At 44.6% G+C, this 26,664-nt stretch overlaps 1 protein-coding gene across 1 annotated transcript in view; it reads left to right on the top strand.

Moving 5' to 3' along the window:
- The window catches only part of NKD1 (NKD inhibitor of Wnt signaling pathway 1), a 192,027-nt gene that overhangs the window by 84,343 nt on the left and 81,020 nt on the right, over positions 1 to 26,664 (top strand). The window lies entirely within an intron of this gene.

Here is a 26,664-nt window from a genome sequence, read left to right as displayed (position 1 = left end):
TAGGGTTAGAGGTTCAGATACTGTTCCTTAGAGCAGGGCTGGAAAAGCATTTGGAATTTCAAAATGAACTCAACAAAGTTTTCAGGAGCCTGTCTAAAATATGCCTGAGAAAATATTTCAAGCACCTCAGTATAAGTATCAAAAATTCAGGTGCCAAGGCTGCCAAGTATCTGGGATTTAGGCCCCACCCCCAGCCTCTACTAGGATTTGTTCCCCCAAAGAGAAGGGGAACAGTAATCCTAGGAGATGTGCTTAGTTTTGCATGTAATGAGTATCTCTGTCAATGAAAATGAGACTGGAACTAGATATTATTGTAGATGTAGGACTGACACCAAAAATGGCAGCCATGTGTCATGGTCCCTCCTCTTCCCTGTGACAGCTAATAAAACTAATTGCATGGTATGACATCATCAGGCAGTTATGTTTTCCACCCATAGCCTGCGTCATTGGCGGCTGTTGGTATGGGCCATGAAACTTGCAGCAGAATCATGCCATGTCATGCAACACATTTTTCTAAACAGCATGTGGGAGAGGAAGGGAAATCCAGTCACGTCACGTGGCTGCTGTTTTCAGTGGCAGTCCTGGGTCTGCCATTACATTTAGCTCTTCCCAGAGATGAGCCATGGGCTTTGAAGTGAAGTAAACCAATACTTAAAGGCTCTGCATAAGTATCTGCAGGCAATTTGCCACATAGATGCAAAGTCACTGGTCAATGCTAAAAAAAACAAAAACAAAAATACCCAACCCTCTTCAAAATAAGTAGGCTTCTGTGGAGATCTCTCACTTGCCAAATCCCATGTTTTAAATAAAAGCTTATATTGGAGTTACATGACCGCAGAATGCATTTCAAACCAGTAAACCGATCTGTTTGGAGTGGAATGATTTTTTTTAAAGCGACAAGCTGGTTTGAGATGGGTTGTTTGATTTTTCCCTTCAATTTTTTTAGCCATATTTTGATACTGAGGCTTCTATTATTTTATCTAGAATGATCTCTTGATTTGTTTTCTGCTGGAGCAAAATCTACAGCAGGGCCTACTCAAGTGTGTGAGATTAAATATCTGCTTAGTATTGTTTCACTGTCATTTTTCTGTCGGACCAGAAGTTTTTCCAGATGTTCTAGGGGCTTTTAGATAACTTGTCTGCAGGCTCCTGTGGATTTGGCCTGAGGAGAGGTGTGTAGTCTATTGTGTTCCTCTCCTCAGTTGATGGTACGGTGTGTGTGCGTCCTACTTTACACAGGACAGTTCTCTATTTGAAGGGCTGTCCAGTCCAAGTTTGGGTTAAAGAAAAAGAATGATAAGAAGGGAGAATAGGGGCCTTGAAGCTGAAGGCCAGCTGCCATGATGGAATCACTGGCAGAGGTTGGCTGAACTGGGGAGGGTAAAGCGCAGGTCCCAAGGTATGGCCTTTAGCAAGGCACCTGATGCAGCAACCTTGCTAAAGCTAGTCACTTCTAGTCCAGGGATGCATATCCTCTTTCAGTCCGAGGGCCATATTCCATTTTGGACAGCTTCATGGGGCCAGCATTCCAGAGGTGGGTAGGGCTGAAGGCAAGAAGGGCAGAGCCAAAACACCAGCACATTGTAGCATAAACCTCTTATTGCCAGTAACTAAGCCTTAAGAGAGGCATTTTGACCTTTTAAAATGGGGAAAAAACTGCACAAAAGCCAGGAAACCACCAAATGATAGGTGGTTGGGGGGAAAGGGGTGGAGCCAGGGGAATGAGCCCTGGGGAGCCCTGGAGTGTGAGCTTTCTCCCCTAGGCTTCAGGTTCTGTACACGTCGGCTAGTCCATGCCTTTCGCCTTCTCCTTTCTTCTGTTGCTCCAATGTAGCAAATGTGGCAGTTAGAGTATAGTGAGGATGGAATATTCTGAAGCGTAGCATTTGCTGTCAGTGAGTGATGTCAGGCGTTATCCTCCACGTGGAGGCCATGTGGTGTTAAGCTGTCGTGTCTGTATATCCAGAAGTTGGATTGGACAGCATCTCGTATTTCAAAAATTGACAAATCAGGCTGTGATTATCTGAACAGTGCTTTGCAACTGGTTGTTACAATTTATGGTTCCTAAAACATGTCTGTAGGTCAACTGTTGTTTTACCTATGCACTATGTGTTAACAGCACAGCTACTGATAAGGGTGGAAACCAAAACATTTAGCTTAAAATATATTTTTTGACTAACTCTGTTGTTAGTCTTTCTGTCTTTCTTATATATTTAACCTTAAGACTGACGGCATCCATAGTGGATCCAGAGGCTCGTTATTGCTTTGCTGTTGTGATGCTTCACACCAATCCCCCCCATACACACACACACACACACACACACACACACACACACAGAATAAATCTTTCCATTGTCCCATGTCTTGGAAGGAATGTTGGATGAGACTTTACATTGGGAGAGGGACAATGTCAGGGGGCCCTAGCTGGCCTCTTTCAGTCTACTCCAGTAGCCAACTCCAGCCACAGACAAAGGATTCTTTACAAAAGGCTTTATTCCTTTTACAACTTAATAACTCTATCACCAGCGACTAAGCTATGAACAGCAGAGTAACCTATGCCCCTGGGTTGGAAACAGTTGGTCCCCGTTTGAACGAGAATCACTTGCAGACCCTGAACTTATGGGCTAGGGAAAGTCCCTCCCCTTTCCCCTTGGGTCCCCTGGATGCGACCGTTGCTTGCACACCAAACGGGTGCTACGCCTCCTTTCTGCGCCCTCCATAGCTCATCGCTCTTTGCGTCTGCGTCGAACATCCAGCCAGCCTTCCTCCCATGCTGCTTCACTCCCAGGACCGCTATCTATGTCTGGAATGCTGGCAGGAGGAATCTCTGCCAGCTGCAGGGCCTGGGAGGGATGAATGCGCTCCTCTCCCATGGATGGCTGTTCCTCCTCAGAATCAGAACTGCTCTGAGGTTCTATGGGCTCAGTGTCCACCCTGACAGACAGAAAGAAGGGTCTCCATTCTTTCTCCTTCTCCCGTAACATCCACCACCTAACTATTTTTTTCTTTAATCTAATGGCCATCTCATTTGGGATTCTTTCTACACCACCATGTCTACATCTTGTCAACCATGTCTCCAAATAGTAGCCAATTAAGCAAATCTGTAGATGCCAGTCCACCTAAAGTTGGTCATAACAAGACCCTGTCGGACGCGATGGGATTTGATAATTTAAATGGGACAATTGCAAGTGACTCTTTTAGGTTCAGGATCCCCATCTTTTAACAGTGGTTACTTCCAAATGACGCTTCTCCTTCTCGGAGGCCTGGACATTTATTACAGCTGTAGAACCAGTTATCCTCAACTCAACTGTTAAGCCCAAATGGGGAAGAACTACAACTCTGTGGCAGAGCACCCGGTGTGTGTGCAGAAGATCCCAGATTCAATCCTTGGTATCTCCAGTTAAAAGAAGAATCAGGGAACAGGTGATGGGAAAATACCTTTCTCTGCTTCAGATGTTGGAGAGCCACTGCCAGTCATAAGGGACAATATTGGGTTTAGCTAGATGGACAAATTGTCTGCCTTGGTATAAGCCAGCTTCCAGTGTTAACGTTAGGGCAACAAGCAGTAAATCTTAATATAGCTGGTTGTCACAACTGATCAAAGTCTCGTATCATTTCCTTGCTGGCATTTTCCCCGTCCTGATAAAATAATCTCTGTCTGTCTGTCTGCCTCTCTCCCTCTCTCCAATAATAAAACAAAGTTTCCCCCTCCCTCTTTCAGCCACGAGATGATATCCAGGTCCCCAATGCAGAAACAAGGAGAAAAAGCACTCGGCATTCTCTGAAATCTTGTAGGGAGGGCAAAGTGAGTGTTTGTCCGATCTGTTGAGCGCTTAATGGCATTCATTAGCCTAATACACACAGCAAACAAAAGTGTTCTCGTGCCTTTGATCACTCAAGTGGTCCTTCCAGTTAGAACCTAGGAGCAAAAAAAAGGCATGTTCTTTCATCATGCAGGATTTGCCCTGACTTCTGCGCTGATTAGAAGCACAGAGGCCCGTCCCAGACAAGACGGAGAAGGAAGGTGGCATTCCGATTTATGGGTAGCATTACCTTATTGAGGCTGTATATTGCAGAGGGTGGTTGATTCAGGGCAGTCTACCTTGCTGAATCCACATCTCTAGTTTTTCTTTGGAAGCAAATAACAGATTATATTTGCCACAGTTTTTATCTTTCTTAGGTAGGAGTGTAGGAGAATTTTGTTTTGATTCATTTTTAACTTGGATTTGGCCCATTTGCAACCCCGAATGTAAATGGAAGCACAGTTTTCAGAGAAAGCTTGCACATCCCCAAAGTTGAATTCCCGTTCACAAAATGTGTAATTTAGGAAAATGTGCACTTTAAAAATTCACATTTTCCCATTTTAGTCTATAGGTGGAAAGTCTGCATTTGGGTGTGTACTTTCAAAAAATGCATACTGAAATGTCTAGAATTTTGTTCAGTTCATGCTTTGAATCAAACTTACCAACTTCACACTTCCCAAATCAATATGCAAACTGGAACACACATGTCCTTTGGTATTTGCACTTCTCCAGGTTTTTCAATGCAGTTCTCTGGAAAAACAAATGTGTACACACACACACACACACACACACACACATATATATATATATATATATATATATATATATATATATATATTCGGGGAAAGTGTGTACCAGAATGTGCATACTCATGGAAAGAAAAGGAAGAAAAAAAAAAGACAGCATTATTTCAGGGGAATCTGCTTGCAACAAAATGCATATATTCGGCAAAAGTGCATACAACAATGTCCATATTAGAAGGAATGTGTACAAAAATTAATATGACTATTACTGCAGACTTTTAAAAAATATATCACAAACTGATGTGCAAATGGGACGGAATGAACTGGAGCCTGGAAAAATGACAAACAGAGAGAAACTGAAATAGACAGTTTTGCCCATTCCTACTGGTAAGGGCACCCATTTTGTCCCCACAATCACTGCAATTCTCCCCAGTTTCCCAGCCTTTGAATGAAGTGACAAAATGACCCAGGGAGGTGGTGGTGGAATTTCATAGTAGCCTTAGCTGCATGGCTGGCTCCAGAGGGTGGCACAGTTGGGCATTTTGCCAGGGCGCCAAGCCCAGCAGAAAGCCTACTGCCATAACAGTGCTACCATTTTCAATTTGAACAGAGTATCCAAGGAGATGAAATGGAACCTCAGAGAATTCTCAGTGTTCATGTCCCACCTCTTCCAGGTGGGGGGGGAGAACGAAGGGTGTTGTGCGTGGCCGTGATGGCCTGCAAAATGTGGGAGACAGTGCAGATTAGTTGTTTGAACCATTGGCCACCCCTTCCCCCCATTCAAGCCTTCCTAACTGTTGACAGTCTGGTGGACTCTTCCCAGTATTTATATCCAAATACATGGTTTTCTTTCTATTCATTTTACTCTCCACCTTTTTGTTTTGTTTTGTGGTTGTCCTCCCCCCACTCCCCTCAGCCACTTGATTGATCTTCTCCCTCCCCTCCCCACCCATTCCACACATTGCTGGCTGCATATGGAACCCCCTGCTTAGCTTTAGCTGGGAGAAAATCGACTGCTCGCAATTTCCCTCTGACAGCTCATACGAGAGCAAACATTTCCGAAGAGCTGAAAGTCTAGAAATTCAATCAGCAGAAAAACCCTACTGTGTTCCTCAGCTTTGCTTAGTGCTACAGCTCCCTGCTGGGTAGCAAAGCAATCCAGTTACAATAAATCCTTAAGAGGGGAGTCATTTGGGTAAAAGGAAAAAACAAAAGCTGGTTTATACCAAACTGATTGAAGTCAGGCTTTTCTTTTCTTTTTTTTTTACTTCCCATTGAAAAAGGGAGTCAAGGAGCCGACTTCCTTGGTAATTTTAAAGAGGAGATTGGCTCCTTTAATCTTCCTGAAAGGGCGGGGCTCTTAATGTTGTGTTTGTACAAGAACGTGAAGACTTTTCAAGTGAAGTTAAATGTCGCCACTTTGATGTCTAAAGTGTTGGTGCTCCATTTAGCTGTGCGATGGCAGTTGGAGTAGGAATGGCGTTTCTCAAACGTCATGGAATTCCACCACAGCCCCTAAACTCTCTCTCTCTCTCTCTCTCTCTCTCTCTCCTCCTTCTGTCCTAAGTGTGTGCGTGTGTGTGAATCCACTTGGGTATACGTATCGAGCTCCTACACCCTTTGCACTGCTTCTCTCCTTCTCATCTGGGCCCATTACACTGGTTCGTTTGCATGTCTCTTTCCATGCTAGCCTGTAGTAAACTGCCCAAAGGAGACAGAACGTGTGGTCCACATTCTTACCTTACAGCTTTCCCAGTGGTAGCATCACCTGCCTGTTGGGATGCCCTTAGCATTGACTATTTTGGCAAGTGTTCAGTGGTAGAGCACGTGCTTTGCATGCCAAAGGTCCCAGGTTCAATCCCCAGCAACTCCAGGTAGGCCTGGGAAAGACTCTAATCTGAAACCCTGGAGAGCCCCTGATAATCAGATTATACAATACTAACCTAGATGGACAATACTGAGCTAGTTTATACAATCCTGAGCTAGATGAGCTTAGATTTAGTCTAAAGCAGCTTCCTGTTTCCCCCCTATGTGAATAGAGAGGAGCCTCTTTGGAATAGAATAAGAGACGACCCAAACCCCTGTCAGATGCTATTGGAACACAGGAAGCTGCCTTCTACACATCCGATAATTTGTTCATCTAGCCCAGTATGGTCTACTCTGACTGCCAGTGGCTCTCAAGGGTCATTCCCATTCTCTGCCTGATGCTTTTAATTGAACCCAAGACCCTCTGCATGCAAAGTATGTGCTTTGCCACTGAGTTATGATTTTTAGGGCCGGCTCTACCATTAGGTAGAGTGAGACAGTTGCCTCAGGCGGCAGATGCAATAAGATGGGAGCAAGCAAAGTGTTGGATGAGAGAGCTGTGTACCATGTGGCCTGCCCTTTGCCTCCAAGGTAGCTTGCTGCCTTTAGGTGTGGTGGAGGATGCTGTCCCATCGCTAATGTTGAAGAAAAATACAACTGTTGGTCCAGTCACCTTTTGTTCATGGAATGGGAGGGAGCGCAATCTTCTTTGCCACAGGCAGCAAAATGTCTTGGACCAGCCCTGCTTATTCTTTTTGAAGGAGGCCAACTCCCTAGCTTAAGAAATGCAGGTATTGACCATTAGCAGGGTTTGATGTTATGTGTAGATCAATGTTAATTGTAATTTGTAGATATCTTTGCATTACATTTGCACATATCGTTAGACACAGGGATGACTTCCAAGAATATAACTCACCCACTTAAGTGCCGGGGGTCTCTACTTTGTGTCAGTGTGGCAAGTGCCAAAAAGTGGGTGCCACTGGTCTGCCACCAAGACAGCTCACCAAAAGGAAGCACCAAATCTGCTGTCTTAATGGTTGTCAGATGACCCAAGAGGCCAATGGGGTTTCACCTGGCTGTATAAAGTCTCAGAGGCCAGCCTCTGAAGAACTCAATATTTTTGAGAGAGGACGAAGCTTCTATGGATGTTAGGTCTGTCAGTAGGTATTGGTCATAGAACTCTGGACTTCAGGAGGACACTGTGGTAGATGATTGCCTTTATGTCCTGCTGTTGGGTTTCCTGGAGGCATCTGGCTGGGCACTAAAGAGAACCAGATGCTGAACTAGATGGACTTCTGATCTGTCTGTCTGTCTGTCTGTCTGTCTATTTGTGATAGTTATATCCTGCTAAATATAATAAAATCCCTAAGTGGTTCACACATACATATTAAAGTCACATTTGAAATACAATATTAAAAAAACAACATTAAAAACAATTCCAATCACAATAAAAGCAATACAAGGAACAGGAAGATAGGGCGGCATGATTAATTTAATGACAGCCCAGGGAAAGCCTGGGTGAAAAAGTATGTCTTCAGGAGGCGTTTGAATGATGCCACATTTTCTGTCTCCCAAACTGCAGGAGGGAGGGTTTTCCAAGCATGGCTCTCCTTATGTCCTTATTTAACTTATTTATTAAATTAAATGTGGATTTGTGGATTGCCCAACTGGCAAATGCTCTTGGGGTGGTTTACACTCATAAAACGAAACAGCAACAACAAAAGAACCAAAAATAAATTAATAATAATAATATAACAGTACAAGTATCAAAATAATACAACATTAAACTTAAAAACTTTACAAATGTTTAAAACATTGAGGAGCCAGCAGTAAAATTAACAAAGCAACAGATTTAAGGTTACATGCCTGCTTAAAGAGGAAGGTCTTAACCTGTTGTCTAAGTGCATGCAATGAAGGTACCATGGAGATATCCCTGGGAAGGACATTCTGTAGAAGAGGGCCACTACAGAGAAGGCTCTTTCCCTGGTAGCCATCCGTGACACCCAGAGAACCCCCAAAATGATCTTCGCTTTTGGGTAGGAACATATGGGAGAAGGTGCTCCTTCAGGTAAGAGCCTCCTTCATTCCATTTATTGGAATGCCCCTTTACCTACCTGCCTGCATAGTGTCTGCCTTGTTCCACCTTTCTGGTGACAGGCCTTTTTTCTTGCCCAGCTTCAGCCTAGATACAGCTGTGCCACCAAACCAACAGCCCTGACAATAGTTTATTTCTCGGATTGTGCCAGCTCTTGGTGGGGGCCTATACTTCCTTATGCCACTGAAATTAACAGAAGGGTCCATGTCAGCCAGGACAAATGTAGTGAAGGCCCACAGATTTAACTCTTAAATATGTAGCTATTGCCCAAGGGGGTGATCTCTCTGAAGCTTCAAGTACAGGGGTGTTGAACCCCTTTCAACCTGAGGACTGAATTTCATTTCAGAGGAGCTCTCGGGAGCTGCATTCCAGTGGTGGGCAGGGCTGAAGGCAAAAGGGGGCAGGGCCAAAACACCTGAAATGCTAGCATATTTTAGCTTAAAGTGCTTCCTGCCAGTAACTAATCCATAGGAGCGGCATTTTGACCTGACAGAATGGGGAGAAAGCTGTAAAAAAGCGGAAAACAACCAAACAACCAGTGGTCAGGGAAAAGGGGGCACAGCCATCTGAAGAACCCTGGAGGGTGGGATTTGCCCCTTAGGGCTGAAGTTCTTCACTCCTGTTCTAGAAGCTTCTAGAACTGGAAGTAAAGTCTCTGAAGCAGAGATGGTGTTGGGAGACATATCGAAGATTGAAAGATTTTCCTTCCTATTTTACACGATAGAAGCCAAGAACAAGTTCCTGAAATTCTCTCCAAAGTTCTTTAGACAGCTCAGTTAAGTCCAGAAAGCAAGTTTTAACAAACAACCCCCCCAGTGTTTGGGTTATGAATATTTGGGCAGAGCTTTGATTGGGGAAAGCAGCAAGATGGGGATTTTTATAAGTGGAGAATGTTGCTATTATGGTTCCAGGTTTTAAATCCCTTGTTGTTGTTCAGTCGTTCAGTCGTGTCCGACTCTTCGTGACCCCATGGACCAGAGCACGCCAGGCCTTCCTGTCCTGCGCTCTCTCCCGGAGCGTGCTCAAGTCCATATTCATTGCATCGGTGATGCTATCTAGCCATCTCGTCCTCTGCCGTCCCCTTCTCCTTTTGCCCTCAGTCTTTCCCAGCACCAGGGTCTTTTCCAGGGAGTTTTCTCTTCGCATTAGGTGGCCAAAATATTCGAGCTTCAGCTTCAGTATCTGTCCTTCCAAGGAGCAGTCAGGGTTGATTTCCTTTAGGATGGACTGATTTGACCTCCTTGCAGTCCAGGGGACTCCTAAGAGTCTTCTCCAGCACCACAGTTCGAAAGCATCAATTCTTCATGGCCCCATGGACCACAGCACGCCAGGCCTTCCTGTCCTGCGCTCTCTCCCGGAGCGTGCTCAAGTCCATATTCATTGCATCGGTGATGCTATCTAGCCATCTTGTCCTCTGCCGTCCCCTTCTCCTTTCGCCTTCAGTCTTTCCCAGCATCAGGGTCTTTTCCAGTGAGTTTTCTCTTTGCATTAGGTGGCCAAAATATTTGAGCTTCAGCTTCAGCATCTGTCCTTCCAATGAGCAGTCAGGGTTGGGCAAAAAATGCCATCTGCCTCAACATCTTACTAATTTGGGATTTTATTTTATGGCGGGTTTAAAGGCAGAGATTGTGCCATGTTGCCGTTGAAAAAGAAAACCACATCAAGTGTTGGAGGGTTAGGGGTGAAATAAAACTTGTGAGTTTAATTTTCCACGTGGACTTTTCTGGCTCCTATATAAGTTACTGAAATTTTGGTCAACCTATCACCCTTCTTCTTCTCTCCCTCAGTCCCTTTTTACACTGTGGCAAAAATTATTGCAGTGTGTCGTCCAAACTCCTAAAGAACTCAGCTGAGGTCTGGAGCCAGCCCATACGGGGGTCATTTTTTATATGCTCTATGTTTGTTTTCATGGGGGGTGGGATGGAGTGGGGTGGTGCCCTTCTATTACTGTTGGCTGAACAGTAATTTCCAAAGGGTAAAATGACTTCTTTTGATAAACCATATGTAAAAATAAAAAGTGGCCTTGTTTTTTGGCTGTCATAAAGCATTACCCTACCTGAGCTGGCCTGTTGCATTTTAAGGCATGCTGAGATACAGCATTGATGAGGCAAACAGAGGCAGAGGGCAAGAACCATGTTGTGTTTCTTGAAAGATTTTAAATCACCTGAAGGAGTGTCCTTGTTCTCTTTGCACGCTCTCTCTCTCTCTCTCTCTCTCTCTTTGCCTCAATTCTGAGAAGCATATCACACTCCTTAGGGCTGATCTTTAGCTCCTGTTCTGAAGTGGTGTAGAGTAAGCTTTCTCTGCTGTCCTTGCTGTGAGCTTCTCCACTACAAAAATAACAAATTTATAGAATTCTTAGTCAAGATTTTAACCTGATTGAAGTTATGTACACTTGCATCTGGCCAAAACTTCGTTACAGGAGCTTTTGGAGATGTTGAAAGAAATGTGTCCTAATTTGAAACTGAATTAAAAAAAGCTGCTTTGTCAGCCACAGTTTCATATTATTGCCCCTATTTATAATATGCCCCTATTACTGTAATGCAACAGAAGCAAAACAGCCTCAAAAAATAAAATAAAATAAAATAAGTTGCTTAATCAACTGATTAATTTACCTATTCAAACAATTAAAGCTTGAAGCCCTTAAACTCTCTCCCCCACACCCCAAAGAACTGCAAATATATAGTTTGGATCTCTCCAAATGTAATGAATATGTCTTCCATGTAAGAGTTCCCAGCATCTTTGATTTAGTGTTAACTGCACATTTACCATCCTATCAGGATATCTGTTTGTAATTGTGATGGTAATGGGGTGACAATTTTCAGGCATGGAATTCTTTCGGAAGTGGGCTTCCCTGAAGAACTAGAAATAAGTAATCAACGAAGCTAAGTTATATTGAAATGCTGTTTCTGAAAGGATTATGTTCCATATTCAGAAGCCTTATTTTCCTTGACCCTAACCCTTTATGAAAATGGACATCCAGAAAGCAGAGATGGTTGAACTGGCAGGGATCATTCTTGTCTTTAGGCAAGGGACAAGCTGATCAACGGAAAAGCAGACGGACCAGTGTCAAATGGTCCCATGGGTATGGTTGTAAGGGATATAGTTGGAAGGTACAGTTGGAATGGACATGATGCAACAACTTTGCTGAAGCTAAGCAGGTTGGGATCTGGCTCATGCCTGGATCAGAGATCACCTGGGAATCCATGTACACCATCTTGAGTTCCATGATGGAAAAATGGTGGGATATAAATGTAATCTGCTCTGGACCTGCCACACAACAGGGTGAAAGGACCTGTTTTGGTGAGGGGTGGGGGAGATAGATGAAGGCAGGAATCATGCAGCAATATCCGATGCTGTCCATTGCTTTCAGATCTGCATTTGGATGCCAGTCCCCTTTCTTAAACCCCTGGCTAGCTTGCACAAAGGTTTGCCCATCCAGCCAATGGTATTTTGCATTGGTGGGAGGGGGAATGAAACTAAGGGGAGAGGATCAGACGGAAGATGGGCTTGGGATATTGTCCACACTAGCGGAAGGAACTAGTCAGAAACTGAACTGGCCAGGTTACCACTGCTTTCCTAAATCCGTGATCATAATGGATCCAGGATTAGCCCACATTTGCATAAGGAGGGCCATCATATTTTGAGCGGTTATGCATGGTGGGGTTGTACTTTGTGTGAGGGTATCCATCTGTTTTGATTCCTCCCCCCTCCCATTCTAAAGAAGGATGAAATGTTCATCCACAAGAATGTTGAAACTGCTGTGTTACAGCATGACTGCACTTTGCTCATAAATATCTATGGAGCTTTGGCAGTTGTTGACCTATGTTCTCATTAGATGCTTGTGCAATCTTTGGTGTATACAAGGGTCTGGAAATTTAAGTTACAGTTCTGAAAGGCACTGAATTCCTTTTGTATTCAGGAAGGATTCTCAGATTTCTCCCCAGAATATTGTTCCCACAGCCTTAACTTTAATAGATGTTTAACTCAACCATTTGATGTAGATACTAAATAAAGAATGACATGATATGGTTCCCAGCCCCTGGTGGCTTAGCCTCTGGGCCGGTGTCAGGGTTTGGCATCACTGGGCAACTGCTGAAGCCCACCCACCTGCAGGGGGCCCACTGCTGATCCTTGGAGCCTCCTGGCCCTGATGCTGCTTTTACTTGCTGTCATTGCAGGGCCGGCCCTATCATTAGGCAAAGTGAGAAGGCCAACTCAAGTAGCAGATGCTGGGGATGGCACCATGGTGTTAGGAGGACAAGGCTGTATGTGCTTTGTCGCCTACTGCCCCCAGGTGGAGTGGAAGATGCTCTTTGATTGGAGTAAGATTCAGCTGCCATGGTTTAGTTGGATAAAGGGTATTGAAACATAGGGATATTTTGCTTTCCCATTTGGCATGGAACCAATGATCACATTTGGGATCATTTAAAAAACACACATGCTTCCTTCTTTTCTTCCCACCCACCCACCACTCTTTGGTCATCTGCAGTTGTACCTTATGAGAATTAGGCAGAAGTAGATTGACAATCCTTGAGGGTTGGGGTGCAAAGCAGTGATGGCTCTGGGTTTTGAGGGGCCCATGGGCAAAATGCCCTCACTGACCTGCCGTCACTTTCTGAATGGGACTATCTTCTCATCACTGCCACTGCTGTCCAGAGAGAGTAAGCTACTCCATCTCTTTGCTCTTTTCACTCCTTGTATGCTTAGAGAAGTTCAGGCTTTTTTCTAGTGTCATAGTGAGGGAACTGGAGAATGGGGTCTTCAAACCCAAGACCTACTTGCAATCACCACCTGGGTAGAATCTAGGGCGGCAGTGCTGGCTCCAGGTTTTCTTTTGGTGGGGAGGCTCCTCCATGGGTACCCCCTCCTTCTCCCTGTCATCACTTTCGCTTTGTCTCAAGGTTCACGGGGAAAGGCTCCATCAGTGACCAGTAGGGATAGCTATCACAGGGAAATCCAACCCTTTGGGGGTTGTTGGATTTCCCTGGAGCCCCCGACTCAGGTTGCATTTGTGAGCCAATCCACAGGCTTTCCCCCCAAATCCAGGAACTTTCTTGTTTTTGTTTTCTTAAATTGCCATTTACACAAATTGAAGCTGCAATTTGTATAATTTGCTCAAATTGCTGTCATAATTTGCGCAAATTGTGGCCGTGATATACTAAATTTTGTGTGAATTACGCCAGCAATATGTGCAAATTAAGCATATTATGGCGGCAAATTATGTAAATTACAGCCACAATTTGCATAATAACGATTTAGGGACCCCCCCCCCCCCGAAATCCCCAAGCTGGCCTGACTCATTGCATGTTGAGTCGGGCCAGTTTGTGGGCAAGCGAACTGGAGTGTGGGGGGCTGAACTGCTGAAAACTTGGTGAACTTCATTTGACCCCCATATGGATTCCTCCAACATCCCTAGTGAGCAGGTAGTAGCAGCAGAGGCAGTTGCTTCTTCTCCTTGCTCCTGTCACTCATTTGCGCTCTCCCTCTGGGCTAGAGTGGGGAGAGCAGACAAGCTGGGAGCAATGGCACGAAGAACAGCAGTGCCAGGGGGCCAACTCCTTAGCAACAGCTGAACCAGGCCTGAGATTGTTTATTTATTTAGTTAGTACATTTTTTTTACTGTCCAATAGCCAAAGCTCTCTAAGCATTTCACAACAGTTAAAACCGCAAAATGCAAGATGTTCCAATGCAATTAAACAAAATAAAAGTTTAGAACAACAGTATATAAAAATAAAAATAACCAAATAAAACCTATTTAAAAGACAGTACCAGATTTAAAACAACAGAAACTGAAAGTCTAAAATGCCCGGGTAAGTAAGAAGGGCTTCACCATCAGAGCACAATGTAGGCACCAGGCAAGCCTCTCTGGGAAGCTCATTCGACAATGGGGTGCCACAGCAGAAAAGGCCCTCTTCTTAGCGACCACCCACCTCACTTCCTTTGGCGGGAGCTCCCGGAGAAGGACTGCAGAAGATGTTTTTAGGGTCTGGGCAGGTATAAGGAGACGATCCTTTAGGTAACCTAGTCCCAAGCCATTTAGGCTTTGAATGTTAATGACTTACAAAACATATCCCTTCTCTCACCCATGTCTCTGCTTCGATGTACACCAGGGGTGGGGAATATGTGGCCCTCCAGACACTGTTGAACTATGACTCCCATCAGCCCAAGCAGCAGAGCCAGTGGGACCACCTGTCTCATTATGAACCTGCCTGGTTATAAAGATCTTCAGGAGAGGCCTTTTGGTAGAGCAAGTTTGCCTGCAGAGGCCCGATTGTTGGGCAGGCATGAAAGGGTTTTTCCTCCCAAACTGTGGAATGTGCTCCCTCAAGAACTACAGCTGGACCCCACCCTCTTGGCTTTTAGAAAGGGCGTGAAGATGCATCTTTTTACATTAGCCTTTTGAATGACGGAGCTTTACTGGTTTATGGTTTTTAATGTTTTTTATTGTTTTATATTTGTATTGTTTTAAAGTGTTGAGCACTGCCTTGATGAGTCTTTAGCAAATATGTCAGTATATAAATGTTAATAACTCGATCAATAAAATAAGAATGATAAATAAATGGTGAGGGATGATGCAAGTTGCAGGCAACATCATTTGGACAGCCACCCGTTCCTTGCCGTGCTGTACAGCTTTGCTTTCACTTTGGAGCATGTGAATGGTCTGGGCTGATATGGCACCATCACATGGGCTTGATACGTAGCGCCATGGATTAGTAGAGGGGGCTGTTTGGATTGAATGACCTTCAGATGCTATTCAAGGGTCTGTTTCTCTGAGCAATACTGTTCTTTGGCCTTAATGGGCATGGGAGATGCTTTGTGCTTGTGGAGTGGTGCTTGTATTGTAACTAGTTTTCACCCTCTCTCTTCTTTCTTCCCCGCCTCCCCTTCCCTGACAGTTTTTTTTTTTGGTGGTCTTTCATATCCTTCCAAATATAGGACAGGCGCCAAGTCTGAAGGATGCTGCTGATCGAGGTGGGGCAAGACGCAGAACCCTACTGTTTAAAACTCTGTGATCAGAGTTGTCTTGATCTGCCAGCCCTTACACGGCAAACCTCCCACCGATTTCAAGAAGAGACTGGCCAGCACCAGGATAGGAAGAAAAGAGATACAAGTTGTGCCTGGCCATGCAGCCTGATACCCCCCACTGGGGAACTGATGTCATCATATTATTTATAACGCCCCCCCACACACACATATACACACACCTCTTCAAGCAGTTCTAGCAACGACTGGTGATTCCCAGGACCATTTGGGTCAAAATGAGTGGTGGGGGAAAGGGTTGTTGCTGTGCATTTTATAGTTTGCTATTATTATTGCTGTTATTGTTATTGCTGTTATTTGTTTACTAGGAACAGGCCCCCCACAATTTTTTGGCTGGTATTTGTAGCCAGCTTTTGTTTGAGGGGTCATCTTGTCCTCTTCCCTTCCCCTCTGGCCAGGTGCACAGGACTTAGAGGACGGGGTTGTATGGCAGGCTGCGAGATAGTCAAAAGTGGTGAGAGCCTTTCTCACACATCCAAGTGCCCCCTAAAGTTCTGTGCAAAGAGCATGGGGTTGTTCAGACAATACGCTAACCCACACTCAGTAGCTGAGTGAGGGTTGTTGTTGAGTTATTTGTTGAACCGTGGGTGACTGTGTTGTCTGAACATCTGCAGGGTGGCTTGTTAACCTTGCAGTGTGGCTTATTTTCTCGAAAAAGCCACCTTGATAACCCATGGTTTGTTGTTGGGTTGTTCAGGGTGGTTACCAAGCCACACTACATGGTTAATAAGCCACGCTCTGGACGTTCAGGCAACACACTAACCCATGGTTCAACAGACAACCCACAGTTCAACAACAACCCCCACTCTTCCTTGCATGGAGGAGGTCTATGCACATGCATTAGTATGTGCGTATGGGCACTTCTCATGCGCAGAGGGCAGGAACATAGCCAGCACACAAGCCAGTGGCAAAGGGGCATGGCCTCTGGTTGCTCCCCTGCTCCCCCCTCAACATGTGAAGGGTTTTCTTCTGAACAGTCTGAACGGCCTCTGAATTATAGGGTTGGAGGAGGTCTTGTAGGCCAGAGGTGGGCAGAAGATAGATCAGAATCTACTGGTAGATTTCTGGGTGCTTTGCAACAAGGGTTTCTCACTATCAGTAGTTTCGCAATAGGCTAGCAATAACAAAATGGCCTTTTCCACCTAAAGTATACTGGTGAAATGAAGAAAGCTGTGGGTGGGTGGGAGGAGGGTAACAGAGGGGATTTGGGGGTGAAAGGCATCTGAGCTCCATCCAGTTCTGGAACTCAGAACTGATTCCTGAGGTCCTTACTCTTTTAATTCTAATTATTATGGTGTTAATTTTTATGTGTATTATTGCGCTGATTATGGTTTATTGACTCCCCCCCCCCGCACGTTACATTAATTATGGATTACTGTATTTGTGTGTGCAAGTCGCTTCCAGGCTGCTTTTTTCAGTGGTAAGTGACACAGACATTTAAAAACAACAACAACAACAACAACTTGTCTTTTAAATCAGGCTCTCCTGGTTCTAGTAAAACCAAAGTAGATCCTGCAAGCCTGACGTCTGCCTAGATATTGTAGGGTATCTAGTCTAACATCCTGCTCAATTCAGGAAATCCAGTTAGCCCATCTCCAACAGATGGTTGCCCAGCTTCTGCATGAGGACCTCCACCAGGGGAGAACCTACCACCCCTCTTGGTGGTTGGTTCCATTTTTGAACTGCTTTTACCATCAAAAAGTTCCTCCTAACGTTCAGCTGAAATCTACCCTCCTATAACTTTAAGCCCTTTAGGTCTAATAGAATCCTGGAGATTCTTCTCCCTTCCCTTCTTCCCTTCATATGTCCGGGTGACCACAGAGATAATTCTCTGAGCAATTTTGTTTTTGCTCAGTTGATTGTACTTCTTTATATTGGAATGTGAATCTCATTCTGACACGGCTACTAATTTTGAAAGTTTCACCTTTTTGTGTCAATAGAAGTGGGCTTTAGAAAGAAAGAAAGAAAGAAAGGTATATATCTTCACTTCCGATTTGCTTTCACAATCTTTATTAGTGGTAGTGATAGTAGTATTTATATTGCACCATCGGTGTGCATGGCACATTACAGAGTGCCCAAGGAGCTTACAATCTAAAATTTGACATGGCAAGGAGCAGAGTGTGTTGTCCTAGTTCTGAGGAGGAACCCACGGGGCACGATGGGGCAAGGTAGGAGAGCTCCTCATGAGCAACTTGCTCCAACAAAGTCTTGGAATGGACTGAAGGACTTTATGCTTCCAGGGCCAGATGACTCCTCCCAAACTCTGCCCATGGCTTGAGGGATGGAAGGCCTTAAAGGGGAAGCCTCTGGCTTGGAGCCTAGGACTCTTCCTCATCCTTTGCAACAGGTCCCTCCAGGCTTGTGGTTTGAGGAGCCCTTATCTTGACAGGCTCTGGCTCGGGACCAGGCCTGATGCTGGGCCCAGATTGGTTTCCAGCACCTCTGCCTCAGTTGCTACTAGGGATGTGCATGTCAGTAAACCTTGAGCTCACCAAAGTTCTCTGAAGCTCCTTCTGATTTGAGTCTGTATCAGATTGCAAGCTTCATGTTTCTCTTCTCACATGAAAAGCCATGTGTATTCTGGTGTGTATTTTTCCAAATGTACGCATCAGTTGTGCGTGTCTTTGAAATGTATGCATTTTCCTACCATTGATTAAAGCATATTTGTGTGCATTTTTCAAAAGTACGCAGTTTTGTGTGCATTTTTTGAATGTACACATGGTGTCAAACACATTTTTTGCAGCCCGCGAATCACATTGCAAGCTCGGAAATGTACGGACTGAGTCCATGTTCAGTTTGGAATTTGCAAACTTGGTAAATCCTGCACCCCCCCCCCCCCATAATGAATTTCTTATACATCCCTAGTTGCTACTAGTCTGCTGGATCTGGACAGCCACTCCTCATAGTAAACTTTGGTTTATCTAGCCCGGTATTGAGTCAGATCATTAGTCTATTTAGTCCAGTATTGTTGACACTGACTGGCAGCAGCTTTCCCAGGGTTTCAGGCAGGAATTTTTCTAGCCCTACCCGGAGATATTGGGAATCAAACTGGGGGCTTTCCACATACAAACCATGTGCTCTATCACTGAGCAGCAGTCCCTCCTCATCAGAGTCCGAGCCGAGGGTGCTGCTGTATGTAGAGTTCCTGACAGCGAGGGCTGTTAGCAGTGAAAAAGTAGATTTTTCTCCACTCGTGGGTAAATTGGAGGGTTCTAGTCCATATCAGCAGATTGGAAGTATGGACACTGGATGCGACACCTCATTTCAGATTAAGTTGGACTCCCAGGGATATGATGGGTAGGTTCAGTGTTAGTGCTACAGAGTCTAGACCCACTGAAATGAATGAGGCTTAAGTTAGTCATGACTAATTTAAGTCTTATTCATTTCAGTGGATCTACTCTACGGAGGACTAACATTGGATACTACCCAATGGCGTATAGCTTGCATGAAGCAAACTATTTACATTCTTGGAAAGGGCATGCGGTGAACTATTTACTTTCTTGTAAAGGTTATTCTGTGTAAACATTTGGCCTTTCTCCTTGTTCTCCTCTCTCCTCCCCCCAATCTCTTTTTTCCCACCTCAATGTTTCCTGAACTACAAGAATTCTTGGAATATATTAGTTGTAATGAGTTATGCGGGCATGATTCTCTCTCTCTCTCTCTCTCTCTCTCTCTCTCTCTCTCTTTGAAACTTCATGGCATTAACATCTGTTAGCTTTTAAGAGACCCGGAGTTTCAGACAAAAGGGCTGTTGGGGGGAAAAAGAAACACAGAGTTGGGAGAAGAAGCAAAGATATTAAATTCTTGAGTAGGAAGCCTCAGTTTCAAAGTCTGCGGGTGGGGAGTTGGGATCTACTAAACCCCTGTGCTTTTGATGTGGTTCCTTCTAAGGAAATGCACATAGCAGGCTGGTCCCTGTATTGAAAAAGCAGTGGTAGGTGTGTGTGGTATGTGTTTAAATTGCTGGCTTAAAAGAACTCTTGAGAAGAAATAGCCTGACACAACACTGTTGCTACAGAAACATTCAAATGGAAATAGACTTCCCTCATTTTGGATGGGGTCAGTTGAAATTGTCCTGAAACAAGAGAACTGCTAACAGCACAGCCTGTTTTGTTTATGCACGCATGTGTAAGACCTTTGACCCACTCAGACCATCTAATAGGAACACAGGAAGCTGCCTTCTCCTGAATCAGATCACTGGTCCACCCAGTACTGTCAACACTGACGGGCAGAGGCTCCCCAGGATTTCAGGAACGATTCTCTCCTAGTCCTACCTGGAGCTGCCAGGGATTGAAGCTGGGACCTTCTGCATACAATGCAGGGGCTCTACTACTGAGCTATGGCTCCTCCCTGTCTAGTACAAGTATCACACCTGGCTACAACCTTGAGTAGGACCTTGGCATGCTGGTCCTCTCCTGCTGGCCTTCTTCCCCCCCTCCCCCGGTGGCCTTCCTTCACTCCCTGGCAGGCTACCCATTGGCAGCTCTGACTTTTTTTTCAGATGAGTTTTTAATACAGGCCAGGGTTCCTGGCAGGGCAAGCATCAACAGTGGGCCTTGCCAGGAGCCCTGGCCTGTGTCTGAAGAGGCCACGTGGTGGCACCATGCCTGACAAGTCCTGTGTCGGAGCTGCCAGGATGCAAACTGATAGTCTTTGAGTACCTCATGTAGTGAGCTACTGAACTGTAGGTTGCAGCTCTACCCTTGGGCCCTGGACTGACTCCACCTACCCAGGCTGACCATTGGCTCTTCCTGGACAGGAAGGAGTATGGGAGGGCTTCCTGGTCCAGCTGAGCCTTGCATGAGCAAGAAAGTCTTCTTGAGTTTTAGCGTCTATGTTTTTATTGTTCCCTGGCTCTGACATCTGGTTTGCTTCTCAATTCTGCTGGCTTGTCCTCTGATTCTTACTTGCTCTTTGGTTCAGACTTCTGGTTTTGCCTCCCAATTCCAGTTCCCTGGCGAACAGCCCCCTCCCCCCAATATGTTCAAAGAACATGTGTAGAAGACCTGAGGTGATCTGGGCTGGCCCTGCCTCTGTTGCACCTGGCAGTCACACACACCGTTGTTTGTGCACATAAGGAGGGTCCCTACATGTATATCAATGTATGCACATGGAATTCCTCCATGCATACGGGGAGATTCTAATTGGCCTAGGATCCGACCTTGCATGGAGGAGGTCTATGCACATGCATTAGTATGTGCGTATGGGCACTTCTCATGTGCAGAGGGCAGGAACATAGCCAGCGCACAAGCCAGTGGCAAAGGGGCATGGCCTCTGGTTGCTCCCCTGCTCCCCCCTCAACATGTCAGGGGTTTTTTTCTGAACAGCCCCAAACTTCGTCCACTGTTGCCCATCTCAGCCTCATAGTATTAATATTTGAAGGATTTCAAGGTTCAGTGGACACTCTTGAAGAGGTGAATGTTGGTTCCACATAGGTAAAATGTTAGGCACTAATTAGACCAGCCTCCCCCAACTTGGTGTCCTCCAGATGTTGGACTTCAACGCCCATCCAGCATGTTCAATGGTCAGGAATGCTGGGAGTCATAATCCAAAACATCTGGAGGGCACCATGTCGGGGAAGCCTGAATTAGACATTTGCAACTAGCTTTATGCATTTATGAGAAAATATTAATTAAGACAGGTCCAGTTGGAGGGTGTGCGCATGTCAACAATTGATCTCGGCCTAAATCATGCATTGTGCCCTCCCACTGCCTCCGCCACCCTCCATTGATCTTCTCAACTAAATTCATTTTACAAAAATGGTTAAGGTGATCATTGTTGTTTTTTAATTGGGCCATCTGGTGAAATCTCCATAACCAATGAGAGCCAATGGTACGTTCCATAAAAACCAGAGTAGCAAAATCTGAAATTCAAGCATAGCTCTGGTGTTTTGCTCTCTTCAAGACTGTGTGACAGTAGCTTTTGTCTTCTCCATCCTTTTCGTCTCAGCTTTCTCTCCCACTGGCTCGTGGCAGCTGGCTTGCATATTTTTGAACGTAGGAGGGGAGGGGTGAAAAATACCCTGTCTTTTCAAGTTATTGATGTCTCTGCTCAGGCTGGGCTCATTCTTTGGCTGGATGGATGAACAAATGCTGATGATCTTGGATTTTATTTTTGTGTGTGCATATTGTAACATTTCCTCCCCCCTCCCCACCCCACCCCACCCCACAACACATCCACCATGCAACTTCCTGGCATGCTAAAATCCTGGCCTTATATCGAAAGAAGTTGTCGACATACCTGGGTTTGTGGATGGGGGAAGGGAACACCAGGAGATGGAGAAGGGGGGAGGCTCAGTGATTGGCCCTCATGGAATGCGAACCATCTGTACTTCCAGTACCTCCTGCTGACAGATTTATGCAGCAACGTTAGCCTGTGTTTCAGAGGTTGCGCACCTGTATTTTGTTGCAGGGGATAAATACCCTTTAGCATTCACAAATGGCAGTGGCCATTCACAGGATATATAATTGCAGCCCACCAGTAGCATCATGTGAGAATAGATAGCACCTGTTGGGAATGACCGGGATTAGAACTGATGGGTGGAGGTGGGGTGGCTCCTGATCTGTATTCTGCTGCCTATTGCAATGAACCACTTGAAGCTGCCAAGAGAAGGCCGAAACAGTTGTGTTATCATCTCATGTTCCAGAATAGCTCCACCCATCTAGGCCTCCCACCTATTCTCCCCAGTCTGGCCAAGCTGTAAATATTACCAGTCTTTGTCTGGGCAGGAACCAAATCCTGGCCATTTCTGTATGGCTTTTCAGGTGTTTTTCCAGGTATCTACACTTTTTGCGGCTTTTGGACTGTCTTCCTGCTCCCTGCCCAGGCCTCTTGCAAGATCTACTTGAACAGATCTTCTCAAATTGTGGTCTATAGAGCAATGGTGGCTCACAAGCTCTATTCAGGTGGTCCACAGAATGGTTGCAGAACAGTCAAGAATATCTATACTTGGCTCTGCCCTGCCCTTGGCAGTTTTGACCAGGGACAGATTATCAAGCAGGTTAACAAGGCCCTGGCCTAAGACTTGTCATTTTTGTAATATGGCTCTGGTGCAATCTATTTTTTTCCTTTAAAAATTACTAGATAAAGAGGCCCTTCTGGTAAACTTTTTTTTACCAGTTAAAGGGTGCGGGGGCATCTGGGGGAATCCTGGAGGGCCAGATGGGGCCCCCAAGCAGGTCAGATTTGGGCCATGAACCTGAGGTTCTGCATCCCTGAGATAGACTTCTCGTATGTCCTTATTCCTGGCCTTAGCACAGAATCATTTCTAGAGTTCTTTGGTATGGCACCATGACAGATCTTGTTGCCACATAAGAACATAAGAAGGGCCCTGCTGGATCAGACCAAAGGTCCATTTCATCCAGCATCTTGTTTCCTACAGTGACCTCTGAGACCAGATGCCTCTGAGAAGCCATGGGGGAGGGGGGAGGGTTTGAATGGCATCACCCTCTCCTGTTGTTGCACCCCAGCAAGTGGAATGCAATAGCCTGCTACCACCGGTTTCGCCATCATGACAGCCAGTGAGGTGTGTTGGTTGAGTGTTGGCCAAGGACTGAGGGGACCCAGCTTCTAATCTCTGGTCAGCCATGATGCTTGCTGGGTGACCTTGGGTTGTTGTGAGGATAAAAATGGGGGAAACCATGTATGTTGCCTTGAGCTGCTTGGAAGAAAGGCTGGATGTACATGTTGATTGATAACCACCACCACCACCATCATCATCATCATCATTATCATAGCTGTTGATAGACCTGTTCCCCATGAATTTGTCTAATCCCTTTTTAGACTAGTGGCCATCCATCTACACAACTACACATCCATCCACATCTTTTGGCCATGAATTCCACCCATACCCTATGCGAAGAAGTACTTCCTTCTGTCTGTCCCGAATCAACTGCCAGTTTCATTGCATCACTCCAGGTTGTAGTAGAGCCTTCCTCAACCTGGCGCCCTCCAGATATGTTGGGACTATAATTCCCATCATCATTGATGGCCATGCTAGCTGGGGATGATGGGACTTGTCTTCAAACACATCTGGAGGGCCCTGGGTTGGGGAAGGTTGTACTAGTGGTGTCACATGAGAGGGAAAAAAACATATATCTGTCCTCTTTCTCCACGCCTTGCATATTTTATCCATCTCTGTTATGTCCCTCCTTAATTGTCTTCTTGTCTAATCAAGAAACCCAAATGGTTTGGTATTTCTTTGTAGGGAACGTATTCCAGTACCCTGCTCACTCATACAGAAGTCTTAAGTGCATTGTCACAACTGCAATTCCTGGGGGTTTCTTTGGGAAAGCTATGGCAGCTAAAACTCACGTTGACTTCTGTTGGGTTTTTTTTTTTAATGTATGGCTGAGTTCAAGGTAGTACAGAAGTGACTTTACTCTTTATTTCAGACATTATGGAATAGTGTTGCAGGTAGCAGCTTCCTAGCTTCTAACAAGGCTCTGATTCAGAGAGATTTAGTCATGCGTAAGTCCCATTGATTGATTTCAATGGAATGCACATGTGACTAACTTTCTTCTGGATTGGGGCCTGGTGCATCTTCAAAAAGAAGATGCTTTTTCTTTCCAGGGATGGGTTAATATAACAATGCCAGCATGCAAGCCTGTGCTGCTTCCTCTTGCATTAATAAGTAAATATTTCTCCTTTTGGTTCCTATAATAATAATATTATACACTGTGTGGCTGCCCACATAGCCCTCTTAATAGTTGTCTGTCTATTGGAGATAATGCATGCCATAATTAAACTGGCATGAAGGAGCAAATTTAATTGACAGCTGATGAGTTTGGGATGCCCAGCAGTGTCTCTGTAATGTACAAAGATTACCGTGGTCTGTTTTAGAAAAGGGTATGTGGTTAATGGGCTGTTAATACTTATATTGGTGCTTTTGCAAAATCAACAAGGGAAGTTACGGCTATAATAACTAGCTTCAGGAAGGGAAATAAAAACACACAGACCAAAGCCTGTATTGTCAATAATTATCAGCTTGCTACCTAAATGAATACCTAACAGTGCAAAAGAGAGAGTGATAAACAAGAGCCGTTGATTAAAAAAAGATATACATAAAAATCCTGTGAAAACAGGTAGATTTAACTTCTAAAATACTAACTCTTTTTGCTGCCTGCCCTGAGCACACTCACTAATACATTAGTTAAAGATGAGCACATGGATTGTTTGCAGTAAAAATGGTGGAGTCTTATAAAGGTATACTAATAAAGGGTAAATTTTAACTAGTATGGTTTTTCATGGTTGGGTGCAGAAATTCACAATTGTAGATAATGAAATTGCAATTGCAAATGGGATGGCGGCTAGTATTTCTTTTTTCTAAGGTTGCAATCCTATGCATGTTTACCTGGAAGTAAGTCTCATCGAACTCAGTGGGTCTTAATAATGAGTAAGCATGCATAGGCTTGCTCTGTAACAACCCTACTATTCTATGATTCTAGGTTAATTCTAATGCTGTCAGGTTGGGGTAAGGAATGGGTGAATCTATCAAGCTCAATTTCGCAGAGGTTCTCATTTTTCCACCACTAAGTTCATTCTGTCCTGTTTCCTCATTGGATTGCGATTTGTTTTTTTTTAGTTAACATAAACATTCATACCTATTTCCATGTCATTTTTCAGGATATGTGCATTTTTGTATACTCTGTTTTCAAATGTGTGCATTTTTGCACACAGTTTTTAAATGTATGCATTTTTGCAAGTTATTTTTCCATTGAATAAAGTTTTTGTGCACATTTGCTCAGATGTACACATTCTTGTGCTCTTTCAAATGTCAACATTTTTTCTGTGTGTATGTGTGTGTGTGTTGAGAGGGAGTGTGGCGAACCACATCACAAACTCTGGAAATTTATGGATTTCAATGTCTGAGTTCCAGTTCATGTTCATATCTGGGAAGTGTGCATTTTGCAAACTGAAAATTTCTCACTAATCCGTAGTTGGGGCCTATACATTGGGAAAACCCTGCTAATTTTGTCCCTGGCCATCTGTTTCTCCAGATCTGCTAGTATTCACTGGGAGGGGGCATGTGTGGGGAGGCGGAGCCAGGGGGCTTACCTCAACTTTTTGGAGGAAAATTTGAATTTTGAGGGGAGGAAGTATTCCCTTTGACCTCTCACATCACTTCCAGGAAGGGGAAGAGTTGGATTGATGACATCATAGGAAATGACCTCACAGGAAGAGGAGGAGCTTATATTCTGAAGAAAATTAGGTTTCAAAAAGGTGCCCTTAGTGTGCTGAGCATGACTACTGTCTACTAGAGTCACCAAAAGCCTCTGATCACTTCTGTTGTCCAACAAAATAGCAGCCTTGGAAATATGAGAGGGAAAAGTGGATTTCAAGCAAATGGAGTAGAGATGTTTTTAAAACTTACTCTGAATAGGGGGCTGTATCCTTTCTGAGTCTTTTGGGATCTCCAAGTTGTGGTTGGAAAAATCAGAATATTTGTGCAAGAACATACATATGGCTCTATTAAAGAAACTGTTTTGTTTGGGTATGAAAAGTACAGCAGTGCTAAATATTAATTTGTCTTGTAAAGAGGTATTTCAATCTTTAAAGCTCTCTTTTCTCACCTCGAAGTTCTACAAGTCGCTTTCTTTTGTTCTCCCAGTGTATTCTATACACATGATCTAAAATTACTGTATTAAATATGTATGCAGAGCAATAAATTGAAATGGCAAAGGCGCTTTTCGTGTTTCTGTTGACAAGATGGCAGTGCTTCTTGCATTACATGTTGAAAAGACTTCAGGCCAAAGTAAACATCACACCATTCACGCAATTAGCAATTGCATGGATGGTTTTTTATGTGTAAATTGTGTGTGTGGGGGGGTATGGGAGCTCTGATCTAGATGGGAACCCTGGAGGGTGAGTGAGTGAGGGGGCTTTAAACCTTTGCCCCCACTGTGTTCCTGGTCAAGGGTGGTGTGCCTCTATTTGTTCAGATGTGGCACATATGTGAGCTTTCCTTCCAGTGCAAATAACGGGGGGGGGGGAATGACCTGCATTGGGACCACAGCAAGGGGCAAAGGGTAGAGCCCCCTCCTCTGCTGGTGTCCTAAGCTGGAGCTGCCTTTCTGTGACTACCGTTTACACTTTCCAGAATCTTTCAGTTCTCCGATGCATGGCTCAGAGCTAGAGATGTACAATAGCCACTCAGATTTATTTATTTATTTAT

The sequence above is a fragment of the Heloderma suspectum genome, chromosome 8 (assembly GCF_057233095.1).
Source record: "Heloderma suspectum isolate Gila_16-S chromosome 8, 16-S_ref, whole genome shotgun sequence".
Taxonomy (NCBI): domain Eukaryota; kingdom Metazoa; phylum Chordata; class Lepidosauria; order Squamata; family Helodermatidae; genus Heloderma; species Heloderma suspectum.
Note: the sequence above shows the minus strand (reverse complement) of the source record. Positions and strands in the feature narration are given on the sequence as shown.